The sequence below is a fragment of the Semicossyphus pulcher genome, unplaced genomic scaffold (assembly GCF_022749685.1).
Source record: "Semicossyphus pulcher isolate SPU_LCO1_2020_fin unplaced genomic scaffold, fSemPul1.0.p SCAF_18, whole genome shotgun sequence".
NCBI lineage: Eukaryota > Metazoa > Chordata > Actinopteri > Labriformes > Labridae > Semicossyphus > Semicossyphus pulcher.
Window position 1 is genome coordinate 7,035,939 of NW_027211691.1, and position 15,318 is coordinate 7,051,256.

Genomic DNA, 15,318 nt, shown 5'->3' on the forward strand with positions numbered 1-15,318 from the left:
AGGTGGAGAGCATGGCTTACAAAAATAATATCTAAAAATAAATTATTTTTTGATTCAGATTATTGTCTGGCACTTTGCTCATTAGCTGAAAGAAAATGCTTAAGGAGGGAAAAACAGCAGCACAAAGCTCTGTGGGAGGCCAATTCTCCAAAGAATACACTGAACTCAGTGGATGACAGAAGAGTTTGGTGGGCTAATTGGCTCTCCACAAAGGTGAAAGCTTGTTTTGTTTTGTTAATTAGGGGGAAGGAAAGTTAAGTAAAACAAAGTTTTATTTAAAAAAACAACAAATACAACCAAATTGATGATAATAACATTTTTATGTTCACATTGGAATAACCAATTACGTGTGTTACTAATAATGTATTCATATTTTGTCATCTTGTACATTGATTGGAATTTGATCTGATGGCTGGTGTTTTTCTTCTCGTACTTTAGAGCCAGGCTTGGTGTCCTCCCGCGCAGACCTCTTCCACCTTGCCACCTCCATGGCCTCCTTAACTGCATGTGGCTTCATGCCCTGTGGCCATATTTTGCTCCGAACGTAAACACTTCTGTATTAAAGCTTTGCTACCAAAGCCATGAGAATTCGTACCTGTTTAATTGATGCCTTTTCTGAAGTGCCCTGAGGCAAAATGTGTGGGGTTCTCAGCCAGCTAAGGAATGGGACCCCACTCAGCAATGCAACCGCTGTAGGTGGTGCAGCTACATTATTAAGGAGCAGCTGGGTCTGACAGTAGGGCTACTGGGAAGGAGTCTCTGTCATCTGTGAAGATGGTTAAGTCTGCATCCTATCAGTTTGTTACCACAGAGGCTCTGTTGGTTTATTTCTTCTTTCTCGTCAAGGACTGCAAACTAAGTGTCCTGCAAACTTTTGAGATGAATTGTAAAATAATCTACTATTGCAACACAATGACGATTAACAATGTGACAGACTGGTGTAAAGAATAGTTATGGGAACATTCACTGATAAGCAATGGCTTGCTAATCTTTCATGCAACATCAGACATTAGATTGTTTTCCGGGAAACTGCAACCACAGCTGCAAAAAGAAGTACAAATGGAGAAGAGGATTTCAGTTGCAGTTTTGTACATCGCAAGGTATGCAGCCTTCAAAAAATTGTCTCAGGTGTTTGGTATTGGCAAACAAATACTGTTTTGGAGAAACAATGGTTGAGCAGGTCTCCCAGTAGTTGGAAGATTGATGGTTCAATCCAGTCCAGTTTCTGAAGCTCCTAAAGGTAAAGCCATTGGTGTGAGTGTGTGAATGGCTGTCTTAGATTTGATTTTGATGGTCATCTTTGCATGTTGCATGGCAGGTTCTCCCATCATTGTATAAATAACTGTAAATAAATGGGCTATCAGTTCAGTCCTCTTACAATTTGTAGTGCTAAGCAAACTTCAGTACCGTTTCACTAGTTTGCATCAAGGAGACTGACTGTGGGATGTGGGGGTGCTCTCATGTACCCATAACTGCCCCCCTCCCACAACTTAAAGGTATAATAAATAGGATTTTTCCTTGCATTTTGTCAACAACACATTCAAACTGGGACCGTCCTCCTGAGCTCTTCATCACCAGAAGCTCATTCTCACTCTCTCGCGCGAGAACCCGCCCACCCCGCCGAGCTAACACTGACAGCATCACGGTTACCTTTGTGCTAGCATGCTAACCGCCAGTTACCTTTTGCGCTAGCATGCTAACTGCCGGTTACTTTTGCGCTACCATGCTAAACGCCGGTTAGCTTTGCACTAGCATGCTAACCACCGGTTGGCTTGTCCTACCTGGTTTGAGGCACCTACCTGTAAAACAGAAATAAGGCCAACTCTGCCTCGCTCTTTCACCATGTTCGACGGTCTGAATGGGGCTCAGTTGCTTATTTGAACCACTCCCACACTCACCTATACGCTTTGATTGTCTCAGGGAACCCCAACAGCACAATCCTGAAAACATCCCGTACAAAGCAAAACAACAGAATAGATGCAGAGGGAAGAGTCTCACAAGGGTCTGCACGAAAGGTTAATGTACGGTACGTCTTTTGAGGTATATTGGGTTTCTAATATGGGTACAGTTAATACACTGTACATCTCTTGAAAAACATTTGTAATAAAGTTGTTGTTTATGTTATCTTTGATAGTAAAATGGGTATTAGGCTGTGGTACAGATCAACATAGTAACATTGAGGAACTGAAAAAGGTACAGGGGATCTGGGGTAAGTGGCTGACAAGGAAATGAGCTGCAGGTGAGAAATGGTTGGAAAAATCAGATGACAGGAATAAAACGACTGCAGGTATTGAGGATCGGATTCGAGTGGCAGGATCAGCTAGGGAACAACAATGAACCTAAGCAAGCGAGAATGGGACTGGAGAGGAGGAACAGGGAGACAGACTAGACACAATTGTTACACAGAATTAGCCAGTTAGTACCAGGCAGCTTAAGCTGCTAATGAAAGGGTAGCTTTAGAACAGCCGCATTCATTAAAGACTGAAGTCAGATTGCTGAATCCATTGTTCCTAAAAGTTATTGCTACATCAGCGATGGCATCCACTGTAGAGTCAGCGAGGTTCTTCTCTGTTGTAATCAAGCTCGGAGTCCAACATGGAACCTTCACCAGGAGGGACAGTTGGTCTCCAAGCATCCTGTGTAACTCCTTGTCAAAAAGGACAGCTTATTCTGTCCTTACTCGACTTGTTGTTCAAGTCCATGGCTTTTCAAAAATCAATTTGCGTTTGATTTTGTTGCCATTGCCAGCCCAGATGTAAATCAGAAGTGTTTTCTCTGTACTTCCACTTGTTTCACACTTGAGTACATGCTTTCGCTTCTGCAGAAGACGACAGTTTGTTTTTTTAACTTGGCCAAGGACACCTACGCTTACACAATGTAACAATGTGGTCTGAGAGAGAGAATTCAGATCTCATATCTTTCCTTAGTGACTTGGGTGCATTCAGACCTGCACTTAGAGCCGTCCACTTGTGATCCAATCACCACGGAAGCATGGTAATGACAGGTGTAAATGCTGTTGACAGCTCTGGAGAAAGCTATTAAGTGGAACAAAAAAAAAAACAGTTTTCTGCTACAAAAGACATGAAGGTCATGTTATAGTAAATAAGGTCATGTCATTATATATTTAAATCTTTGAGTTTTTGGATTTGGGTTCCACGTAGAACCATTGAAAACTGGCCCAGGACAGGGAAACAAGCGTGCCCGTCAGACTGTTGGTGTCAATATCAGACCCTATGTTTCCTGTCTGTCACAGTTTGCTTCCATGTCCACATCCTGGCATACAGATTCCATCCAAATTGACATGGGAACTTATTTTTCCCTTCAGTAAATGGGGCATTTTTTATTACCTTTAGTTCATGGAACTAATATGGTCAAGCCAATCAAAAGGTGGCACTCACCCTCCTGGTTGAAACCCAACAGATTAATTAAAAATCGTGTCAGTGTGAGACAGAGAGAACAGTATCCAAACACAGCGGCAGACAGAGTGAAGGCAGAGTTAACTGAGCAGTGATGGAGGGAGGCAAAAAGAGATGGAGTGCTAGATGAAATAGAAGTAGACGGCTCAAATGGAGCCGATAGCTTCATCACACATCTCCTCGGGGACGTAATCAGTCCTGCTCCAATTTGGCGTACGCCGCTTATCGCACTACCGGGAGCCATGACCCACCGACTTTTACGGTGTGGTCGACTGGCAAATGGAGAGATAGGCCCCATCTGTCTGCCAATGTCTTTTAATGAGCGCGCCGATAAACAGCGAGGAGGAGGACAGGAGCTGAGGCCCTTTATAATTACTTCTCCAATGATCACCCTATTTCATCCTGTATACCAGATCAATATTACAAGACATGGCCTTGATGACTTACAAAGTCACTTAATCTCACTTGATACTGCCTTCACTGAGGGAGGATGGGGGAGGCCTTTGTACGGGGAGGAATGGCTGAACAGGAGGGAAGGAAAGGGAAAAAAAGTAACTAAAGGGGGTAAAATAGAGGTCCGGTGGTTTCCTGTGATAAATCTTGATCGTTGATCAAGTGCAATGAAACGAGGCCATACAATTAAACAAATGAGGAGGAGAAGGAGAACATTTAGGGAAATAGGAGGGAAACACATCGGCAAATCTACAAGTAAAGTAGGTAGTAGATCAGTGAGAAGACACTGTAGAGTTAGGAGCATGTTAACTGAGAGAAGATCAGGCCTGAAATAATATTTGTTGCGTCATTTTGAAAAAGAAATTGTTCAAAATGATTAGAAACTTTGGTTTGTATGCCATTTGTAGTGAATCAGGAGGGTATGCTCCCTGTCATCAACAACCTGAAGATTCTGGACCATTTTATTGGACACTTTGCACTTGGCCTTAGAAAGCTTACCATACACCACCAGAATAAAATATGATGGAATCACAGTGAAATTCTAAAATATATCTGCACCAAAATGCTGGATTGGCTGGATTCATTTTCAGCTCATCAAAAAAGATACCAGGACAAAGACAACTCAACATAAAAATGGAGTCCTTGACATGCCAAAGATAGTGGGTAGACTTGCCTCCAGTACTAAAACTCTTCATATCATCCAAAAAGTAGAGCAGCAGCACACACCTCCAAGTACACTTCACCTCATGGGAGAGAATCTCCACTCCTGCGGTGGTTGTAGAAACAGTAATTAGACAGCAATGTTCCAGTGAACAATACCAGAAGCATAAGACAAGGCCTAACAAACTGTATACCCACTACACATGCGACTATTCATTAATGTACTCTATTTTTCTTCATATTCCAATTTGCTGTCACTATGACCCCTATTCTTTGCCTATGCATGCATGATGAGCGGTGTATTCACGCAGCGTCCATTCACATCACAGTTAGCCATTGTTTCTGCTCAAGCAGAAACCGCTTGTCTGGCAAGCACTAATTACATCCTTGATTAGGAGGAGATGCAATGAAAGAAATAGAGCTCTCAGTTAGAGAAAGGAGAGGTAACCTCAACGCCCTGCTTCTTTGTTTGGAGGAACCAAGATACTCACTGGTGACTAAGGTGTGTGTGTACATGTGTGTGTCTGTGTGTCACACAGAAAGCAAGCATTTGTTTGTATGCTACTAATGTATTCTATGATGTGCCATTTTAAAAGTGTGTGTGTGTGTGTGTGTGTGTGTGTGCGCGTGTTTGTGTGTCTTGGAAGGCATATTGTATGTCGTTTCTTCTGTGTTTATTATGTGACACAAACTGGCCACGAAATGTTTTCCCCCCATACACATCTTTGGAAACAGAATGGCTGTAAACTTTGTGGAGGAACAGAAAAAAGGCTCTTTTTTTCCATCACAATTCATCCACTTGGTCCAAAAAGATTTGGGAAGTCCAGAAAAGCCATATGATTGAATTATTATATCCCAATTATGTGTAGAGGGGAGCAGCATGGTGGTGAAGTCGATCTTCAGTGCAAGAAGGTTGTGGGTTTGAGACACAGACTGTATAAAAAGATGGACGACATGACAGCTCCCTAAAAGTGAAGCCAAATCATCTCTGTCACCCCCTGCTGACTGGCTGCAGTATAGGTCATAAAGCCCGCCTCCTCCATGTTAACAGATAGGACATGGGTCAAACTATGAAATCAAAATACATGCCAGATATTTTTTTTTCAAACATGGCTTCTGTCATTATAGTTAGTTCTTATCATGCTGATTTACATCCAAGTGTTCATTTTTCTGAAAAGTTTAGTTTTAATTTGTTATTTGATGCTGTAAAAATGATGATTGACAGCTCTGTTGACCAATACGGCTCCTGCAGCCAATCAGTTCCGGATTAGCAGATTGGAGGACGATCCGCGAGAAGAAACGTAACAAAAACAATCACTACAGTCATTGAAGTTTACATACCTGTGTACGTTAACCTCAGACCAACGCAAATAAGCTGTTCTGTTGATAAATACACTGCCGTGCGGGATCCTTGTTGTTTTTTCAGTAAATTAAGTGTGTGTTTTGGTTAGCCGAAGTGGCTACGGCCGCTTCAACCGCCGATCTCTACTGCGTAGTCTCTGGCTCCAAATGACGTCACCATCGCAAGATGGCAGCGCCTATCGCAGGGGCTATTTTGGCATCACTTTCATACAATGAGAGCAGATGGAGACGCGTCGTCCATCTATATATGCAGTCATTAGTTTGAGCTGGCATACTGGTACCTTTTTGTGAGCAGTTTGTATGGTCTCCTTATAACAGTTCAAAAACAGGTTAGGCCAACTGGGTCAAACATAGGTTTGAATGTGAGTGTGAATGGTTCCCTGTCTCTATGTCTCAGCCCTGTGATCAACTGGCGACCTGTCTGGGTTGTAACCCACCTTTCGCTCAATGTCAGCTTTGATCTGCTCCATCCCTCTGAGACCCTCTAAGGATAACCAGTATAGATAATAGTTTGTTGTGTGCAGGGAGCCAGACGTAAGACAGGCAGCTCTGGCAGTCAGACAGCTAAAGTCTCAGATGTGCATACTCATCCGGAGAATGACTCTATTGAGCGCTCAATTAGCATAAAAGTTGTAAAGCCCCAAAGCTGAGGCTTTGTCATTGACTTTAATAGGATGCAGTCTCAGGTTCTTCTTAACACTGTTTTTTTATGTTCTAATTTCTGGTGTTAAGAGTCTTAAAAAACAACATATAGAAGTGGTAAGGTATCCATATGGATATGAGTTCAGGTTCATCCAAAAAGCCATATACGAAAATATTACGGAATATTATCACAAGCTGAAATGAAACTTTTATAAAGAAAAAATAAAAAAAGACAAGGGGCCGTGTTTTAATCGATGACCAATGAAAAGCAGTGTAAGTTGGTCAATCTGCTGTTTCAGTTCATGTATGCGCAGCAGCACAAGGTACAAAAGAGCAGAAGTGGAATATAGATCCAAGGCTGAGATGATAAACTGACTCGCTGTCGGACAATTACATGATTTGTTTCATTGCACCGAAACACCTGAGCCAATCATAGCAACAATGGCTCAACAAATGAAAAATCAGCTCATGTTGTTGCCTTCTTCTGTAAGTAAGGATCAGTAATAGCATATTCTCTGTCACCAGTATCGCAAATTGAGGCTATGGCATTAACTGTAGAACGTCAATACTGGGGGAGGAGGGGCAATAACAGGAACATCTTAAAATGTAATACTATCAATTCTTTCCCCACCCAGAACACAGCAAATACAGGATGGACTTTTCCCTTCAGTTGAATTGGGCTTAAGTACGTAAGGTTTATTAAAGGACATTTCCCTCTTCGCCATTTAAAGTGTTCCAGAATAACTGCAATGTTATTTCTGGTAGGTTAAGTGGGAAAGTTCCTGAGCGGGGAAGTGTAAGTGAAGTGATTTGTAAGTATCTGAGGTTCAGCCATGCTAGAAATTGTAACCAGTCTTTCACTAAAAAAATGTTCTTTCTTATTTCCTAAGAAACACAAAAGCATCCTTTATGGAAGGATTGGAGATCCAGAAGTTTGCTTCATCAATGGAGAACAATTAACCATCCTAACTATAGTGTTAGACTTGTTTTCAAAGATTTCTGCAGAAAGTAAAGTAGTAAGTCAGGAATATCAACAACAAGGCTTTTTGTAATTCAAGGGGTGTAAATTTAATAATTGGGCTGGAAAGACAAATGGTCTATCTCGGTGGTTCCCAACCTGGGGTCCAGGCCCCGAGCGAGTCTTTGTCTGCACTGACATTGTAAAGATTAGATTTGCAAATGTTGAATACAATCATTAAAAGGACTTTTTGTCCGCATTCAAATATAGTAGCTACTTTGTAGGCCACACCTCTGCGAACCATAGGCTGATTTGTGTTAATTTTTGCCAATAAAGATTTGGAATGCATCACTTCATTGTTTTGGTGTACGTTTGTGCGGGCTGGGGGGGCTCAGCCTTACAAGCAAGGGGGGCTCCAAGGAAAAAAGGTTGGGAACCACTGATCCATCTGGTCAGTTTTAAGTTCAGGTACAGGTTTGGTCTCCTGAATGTAGTTGATAACAGCCCAGTGTGTTCTACATGACATCCATGTTTCCTTATCAGATTATGTTAAGTTTGATGAAAAAGTACTGCAAGCCGAAATGGTAAATGTACCGCACTTATTTAGGGTTTTTCTTGTCTTCTGACCACTTACAGCTTTACACTACATGTCAGCATTCACCCTTTCACACACACATTCATACACTAATATTGTGCCATGCAGGCAACTGATGAAGTAATCATTCAAACAGATTCATAGGGCGTAGGCGATGCTTTTGGGAGTAACTTGGGGTTCAGTATCTCATGTAACTGAAACATTAAATGGCAATGTAATTGGCCTTCCAATTGGAGGACAACCCACTCTACCTCTGAGCCACAGTAACCTCTATTGTTTTTCATAAAAAGGATGTTTAGTGCCGTATTAAGGCAAAAGCAATACTAAACATGAGAACTATACTTTTTATGTCCCTCATTAAAATGTCTACATTACATAACACATAGAAGCCAATCTGAAATAACGAATAAAAGCAATGGACCTGTGTAAATTTCACCATGATATTAGCCAAATGTTGCTTTAGATATATCTGCAATGCAAATACACAGTATACACACAGAGGACTGCTTCCCAAAAGCTAACAAGACACCCAGGGTAACGTAGCTGTGTGCATTATGCAGTCTGTTTGCTTTTTATATGCTTTTTTGCAGACCTCTTGGCTTTTATCTTGTCACACTGGTCTCTGGCACAATCAGGGAGCAATACCTTTGTAAGAGGGCCTTGAAAGAACAAGCAACAATAGCAGCAATTCAGTTCAACTTTGCACACTGCAAATGTTAGATGTCCCTCCATCATCAAAGACAGACACACTGCATGTGTATAAAGTGCTTCAGACATGAGAGGAAATGGCAAAGGCACTTGCCCAGTATGCTAATCAAATTCTAGCGATTTAGTATTCCCCGCTGCTGCTTGAGGGATTTTTTCCTAGATTAAAATATAAAAAGAAAACATGATTGTGCCCCCCACACCTGATTTGCTGAAAACTTTAAACTCCTAATCAAATCCTGCATCACCTGATGCAGCATCTCGAGCACGCTCCAAGTATTAATTTCACTAATACAGAGGGATGGTGGAATATCATGGGAGGATATTGGAAAATAATTTCTTGCTTGGTTATTCATTGCAGAATTCATTAAAATCCAATTTTGTGAAATTGAAATAAAAACAGCCATTTGCTGTGATAGACTGGCATGCTACAGCAGCAAATATGAGGATGTGGGTGCAGGGTGATGGGGTGGGGGCTGCGGGGGTTGGTGTGTTAATAAAAGATGGAGAAGGGAAGGGGGAGAGGACAACACAACAAAGACTATAAGAAGGAACAAAAATAGACAAATATTATTGATATCTTGCTATTCTTAAAGTTGAGGGCTGCCTAGGATTTTCCTCACTTTCTGAGCAATGCATTTTGGGAGAGGCTCCAAACTTCTGGAAATGTTATTTTTCTTACTCAGTACATAAACACACTTTACATGTCACCATCACTTCCTTCCTCTTAGCCTTCAGAGTACCAAACCAGAGGGGCCCTGTTTCTATTAGCGCTTAATGCTAGCCACCGCTTCCCCACATTAGCTGCTGTACACACTCCTAATTGCCAGAACAGCGGGGCTGCATTAGCTCATTAGCATGCTGCACCACATGCTCAAAATAAAGGCAGAGACACAGACAACGCGCCTGTGATTAAGCTAGAATGGTTGTTCTGTGCCAAAAATGTACAGCCTAGCAATTAAATCAAAGAGGTTGGCTGTGCCGACTGTAGTGGAGTAAAAGCAGATATTTTTGAATCTGTGTGTGTGATGCTAGTGTATTATGCTAATGCAAAAATGCTAATGCCGTCTCTTTGTATCTATAAATGTGCCCATTTTCATGCTAAACAAATGCAAATATTGAGTGTTTATGGAAACTGACTTGGCCACTAGAAATGTGTTCTTTGCAGCATCATAACTGACACGCATCTACATAACCCACAGTGGCCTCCACCATCACCTATTCAGTGACACACCAGGTAATGTTATGAAGATTGAATCTGTTTTATTGAAGATTTAAATGAATTTCATGTCAGTCAGTCCAGATTGTTTATGTCACTGTCAGGAAGGAACTGCAATTACAGCGTGCATCAGTATGACAAGAGGACCTTCAATATAAAACAAGAGGCTACAGCTCCATGTCCATCCAATCCATCAGAAAACACATTTTCAATGCATTGATGAGTTGCATTGGGTGTGAACCACAGGAACAGGGCAGAATAAATTGTATTAAAAGAAGTAATGTCTCTAGCTGAGAAGATCAAAGCTAACCTACCCAAAGCGTTAGTATGCAAGAGCTGCCATTTTTTGCCCCTACGGTTTGGGAGTACAATTCACTTTCTTGCCGGCGACTATCAATCAATCGATTAATCAATCAATCTTTGATTATATAGAGCAAAATCAATACAACAGTTACTGCTGATATGATACTTTATTTATACAAATGATCAAGACTATCCATCAATCCATCCATTATTGATACCGCTTATCCTGTTCAGGGATGTGGGGTGCTAGAGCCTATCCCAGCTGTCATTGGGCGAGACTGATCACCAGTCAGTCACTGCCCTGTGCAACAGCGCTAACATATGCATCACAGTGCATCCCCTGATCAAAACTATACTCTTTAAAATTGAATTTACAGAGACCCAACAGTCCACCATGAGACAGCACTAGGCGGCAAGGACAGCCGTCTGCATGGACCAGCAGAGGCGAAAAGGCGGTCAGTGATATATTCTTGTCTGGACTTTTGCATGCTCACGCTGTTTTTATTTCTTTGCAGTCAATGTCCTCCTCCATAAGATGTGTTCTGAGAGAATACAGAACTAAAACAGATAAGAGTCAGGAAGAGTTTGCCTTCAATAACCCCTTGCCATGAAACATTCTGCGCTTCTTGTGGGAAGTCGTTCCTGAAGGAACAAGGGGTTCAGTGCACGGAGTGACAATTTAACAAATGCTCCCCCTATAGAAGTCAGTATAACATATTCAGTTTTTCAAAGCTGTAATTTATAGGTAAAAAGCTCCACAATGTTGCTAAAACTGTTAAATTAAATATCAACAGGGCGCTGGTTTAGCTCAGTTGGTTTAGCAGGCGCCCCATGTATAAAGGCTAAAGTCCTAAAAAACAACCATTAAACACCATAAATTACTGAATTCTTTTTTATTTTTGGGAGCATTGGTTAACATTAGGCTAAGTGACATCAAAGTGTGGCTTTTTTTTCTTTCCAAAACCATCGTCGTCTTGTGACGATAGCTGGTTCTTAAAGGTATAATCTCAAAGATTTTCACATAAATAAATGTCTGTTAAGTCACTATCTATAACCGAATGAGGTAACTCAATGGTGATAGAGCCTATGGCCCACTGATGAAAGCCTTTGCATTTGCAGTATATAGTATTATTATGGACTGGGTGTATGTGGTGACATTCGTGGAAAAAATCACAAATGGCGCCCAGTTAGTGATGCATTTTGAGAGGGTAGGCAGAGCTAAGTGGCTGCTTTTCCGGCCTCTGCAAGTGTTGTGAGTAAACAGTAATCTACTATGGCTGAACAAACATCGATGACTACAGATACAACTTGAAAAAAAAGTGAAAATCCAAAGAAAAAGATACAAATTCGACACTCGACATTCAATGAAGGCAAACAGAAGGAAGGAAAAAGGAAAGCGGCCAACAGCGCAAAATCAAGAGTTACAATCGTAACAAAGAGAGCCAACCATAGACGTCTGGTTGAAGTGGGAAGTGTCCTCCCGCATTTACCGTTTATCGCCAAAGGTGCCGCCAAAGAGAACGCAACAGTAGTCTTCGAGATTATACCTTTAAAGTAAACACAAAAGAACAGGGATTTCTTTGTCTTTAGTCTTCTTGGAGTGGAAGAAAGTAAAATTTGTTCACAATGGTAAAACAAAGGGGTTACAGCAAACTCATGTAAGGAGGAATACACCAGCTGAGGCTGGCATTGTACATGTAGATAACTGATTTCAATGCTAAAAGTGTGTCATTCAGTCCACTTTGGTCTAGACTGAAATACTGCAACAACTTTGTGATGAATTGCAGTGAAGTTTTTAAACAAACTTTCAAACCCCCCAAAGGAGAAATTTTACTTTGTTGATTACCTGACATTTCTTCTTGTGCCACTGACAGGTCAAAATATTGTTTTGCCAAATACCTCGATTTATTGAGAAATACCTAACTAATGATTTCTATCAGCCGAAGCAGAAAGTTTTGCTAATTTTGCGATGATCATTACCTAAAATAAGATGGTGAACATGGTAAATATTGTACCTAATGAACATCAGCATCTTAACAGTGTCATTAATTGTGTGCTGCTGTTAGCATTTAGCTTGATGAAAGATGAGTTGATGAAGTTTTTCCAAAAGCATCGTATCACTTTGATTATCAGGCCATCATCATACTATCTAACATGTTTCATAATCCAAGCAACCCTTCAACCATGATTTGCATAGGCTCGCCCCACAGTCTGACATGCAGTGGACCTCATCATTGTTATTGCAGTGTGTATAGCCCTTTCACTCTTTGCTTATTTACAACCTGTCTGACTCTGTTCCCAGATCCCACTAATTACTTTGGCCAAAGCTTCACATAAAAGTTGCAGTAAATCAGAGCCATACAGATCTGAAGTGGAGTCAATATGGAGACCAGCACAGCAGTTAATTTGAAAGGCAGGCTGCACAGCCACCACCTCCTCCTCAGTCCTGTGTTGTTTAGGATGCTGTGAGCTGATAGGACTGAAGAGTGTCTGGTCCTCAGCCAGCTTCCAGTGGGGTCAATCAGAGTGGACTGACACAGGGTCAGCACCACGCTCACACGCCGCTCTCCCCGGCCTTCATTAATATTATTTTCCTGCAGAGCAGTGTCGCTGGCTAGTTGCTCTCTATCACGCTTCACATTTCAATGAGGGCTACCTTGTTGTATTTTAGGTGTATATTTTAGAGGGCAGATCATTCATTTTTGATGAAGAGCTTTGATATGCACATGAAAGCTTGGATGGAAAACGAAGTTGGGCTGTAACAGAGCCATCGTAAGCCCAGTGCTGGGTCTGCATACCTGCAGGATTGGAAGGATGGTGGGTGCAGGAATACTTAAAAAGACATCACATGCGATAATGTTCACAGGAAAATTTCAATTCAGTGGTGGCTCTTATAGAAATATTTGTGTATTGCAAAAAGAACATTTATTTCCAGGCAAACATTTGCTCTGTGTGCATTTGTACAGTTGCATTTGTGTTAAGTCTACAAGTATCACAGCTGTCGTCCTCTGAAAAACATTTTTCTTTTACTTTTTCCAAAAGCATTTTCCAAAGCAAACAGTTGTGTTGTATATTTGCTGAATGTTTCCGCTGTTCAAAGACGTGTCCTTCTGCGGGAATATAAATGCTGAATATCAATGTTGACCCAAGACACAAACTCAGACATGATGCAAATGAGAATTTTAAAGCTGATAGATGCTAATGGAAAACCAAGTTCAATACTGAATAAATTAAAGACTTAAATACATATATTATCATATATCTTAAATAAAGATCAGATATAATGAATAACCATGAAATTGTTAAATAATCCAACAACTTCATCTTTATAGTCACTTTTTATGACAAAGTCTTTGTCTGTACATTAAAACAAACATGTTTATCTGCTCATTCCGACAAAGAAAAAAAAAAAGGTTACTTTTAAATGACTGTCCCCCAAAAACAAGGGTCTCAGACCATATTACCAACAGCCAGATGCGGCCTGGTTGTTTTCTCTTAGGTGGACCCCCCCTGGGAGAAAGAGGCTTTCTCCTTACAGCTGCAACACTTAGCACTCACTTTAAAATTTACAGAATGACACCCAATTGTCCAGAACACGCAAACATTGTCTTTGCTCCAGGTCAAGCTCTCCTGCAAGCTAAAAAAAGGGACACATATGGTTTCAGTTGCCCTGTGCTGCGGCGTTCAAAAAGTCAAGTTGGAGGTATTTTTATTATTGGCAGGGAGTTTGAAACCCATGTTTCAAGACCTGTGCTTCTAGCATTTCAAAATAAAAGACCCTAACACAAAGTTACACAAGCAGTCACAACTATTAAAATTGTCACAAATAATCATTATACATATACTGTTACCGTGGCACCTAACAAGAGGTCAATAAACCCCAAGAGGATGCCATCAAAGTGTGGAACAAAGAAGAGAAAATTCTGCTACAAGAAACTCTTTTTTAACCCATTCTTTTTTGCAAAAATGGCTTCACCTGTTTGAGAAGGTTTAACTACTTACAACTTACAGACACATGCAGCTGCTGCAGAGGGGTTGTGAATGAGCTCTGCAGTGCTACGAAGAATCACACACCGATAAGATTGGAAACCAGTGGTAGCAATAACAAAGTCAATATTGAAAACTGCTAATAAGAGGCAAAAACTGTATTTAAACGAAATAGATACAGAACTCTCTAATACTAATTCAATCCATCCCTGTCAGATACAAATCCAGAACATCATACTTCAGTGAATGCAACAGTCACATTGACGCCTTTTTAAAAATCCTTGAGCAGTGGACATGGAAGCTCTGGCTCTGTGACTTGCTTTGAGGAGAAATATCAGTTTTAGTATCTAGCTGTTGGCAACAGAACCCTTAACCCTGACAGTGTCAGTGCTTTGCTCTGAACTGCTAAATCAAACACTGAGTTATTTGCGGAACAGATTGCTCCTTCCTGACACCTGAGAAGCCTTTAAAAGAATCTAGTTTGACCAGAGTGAAATTAGCCTTTGACACAGTGCTAGGCTGCATGTTTGACCCCCTGATTCAAGATGAATCCTGCCCAATTAAAGGCCCTGCAGGCCAGGAGCGCCGAGCCGCCACTAGAGGCTGCTGTTGCACTGTGCAGGAGCAGTGATTGTCCGGAGCCGTCAGAGGTGTGGGAGGTCCCTGTCAGCGCTCATCTCCGCCTGCTGTTCTATAGAAACGCAAGTTAATGAAAGTGGAGAGAGAGATTATGTTGAGCATTACATTTAATTGGACTTCTTTAAATAACACTGGGACATTTGTGTTCCACTGACAATGAATGTGTGTGTGTTTGTGTGGTTGTTACTCAGCGCACATGTTTCCTTGCATCTGCGTGCGATAACCTTTGTGTTGCTACATGTTTGTCACACACGCACAGGAATATATGCATGTCCTTGGTTGTTTGTGTGCATATCAGTCTGTTCGGTGCAACATAATTTCCATTTGGTGACGTGTTGTTCCAGAAGCAACAGTAAGGGAAGGTAAGAGCATAAACGTG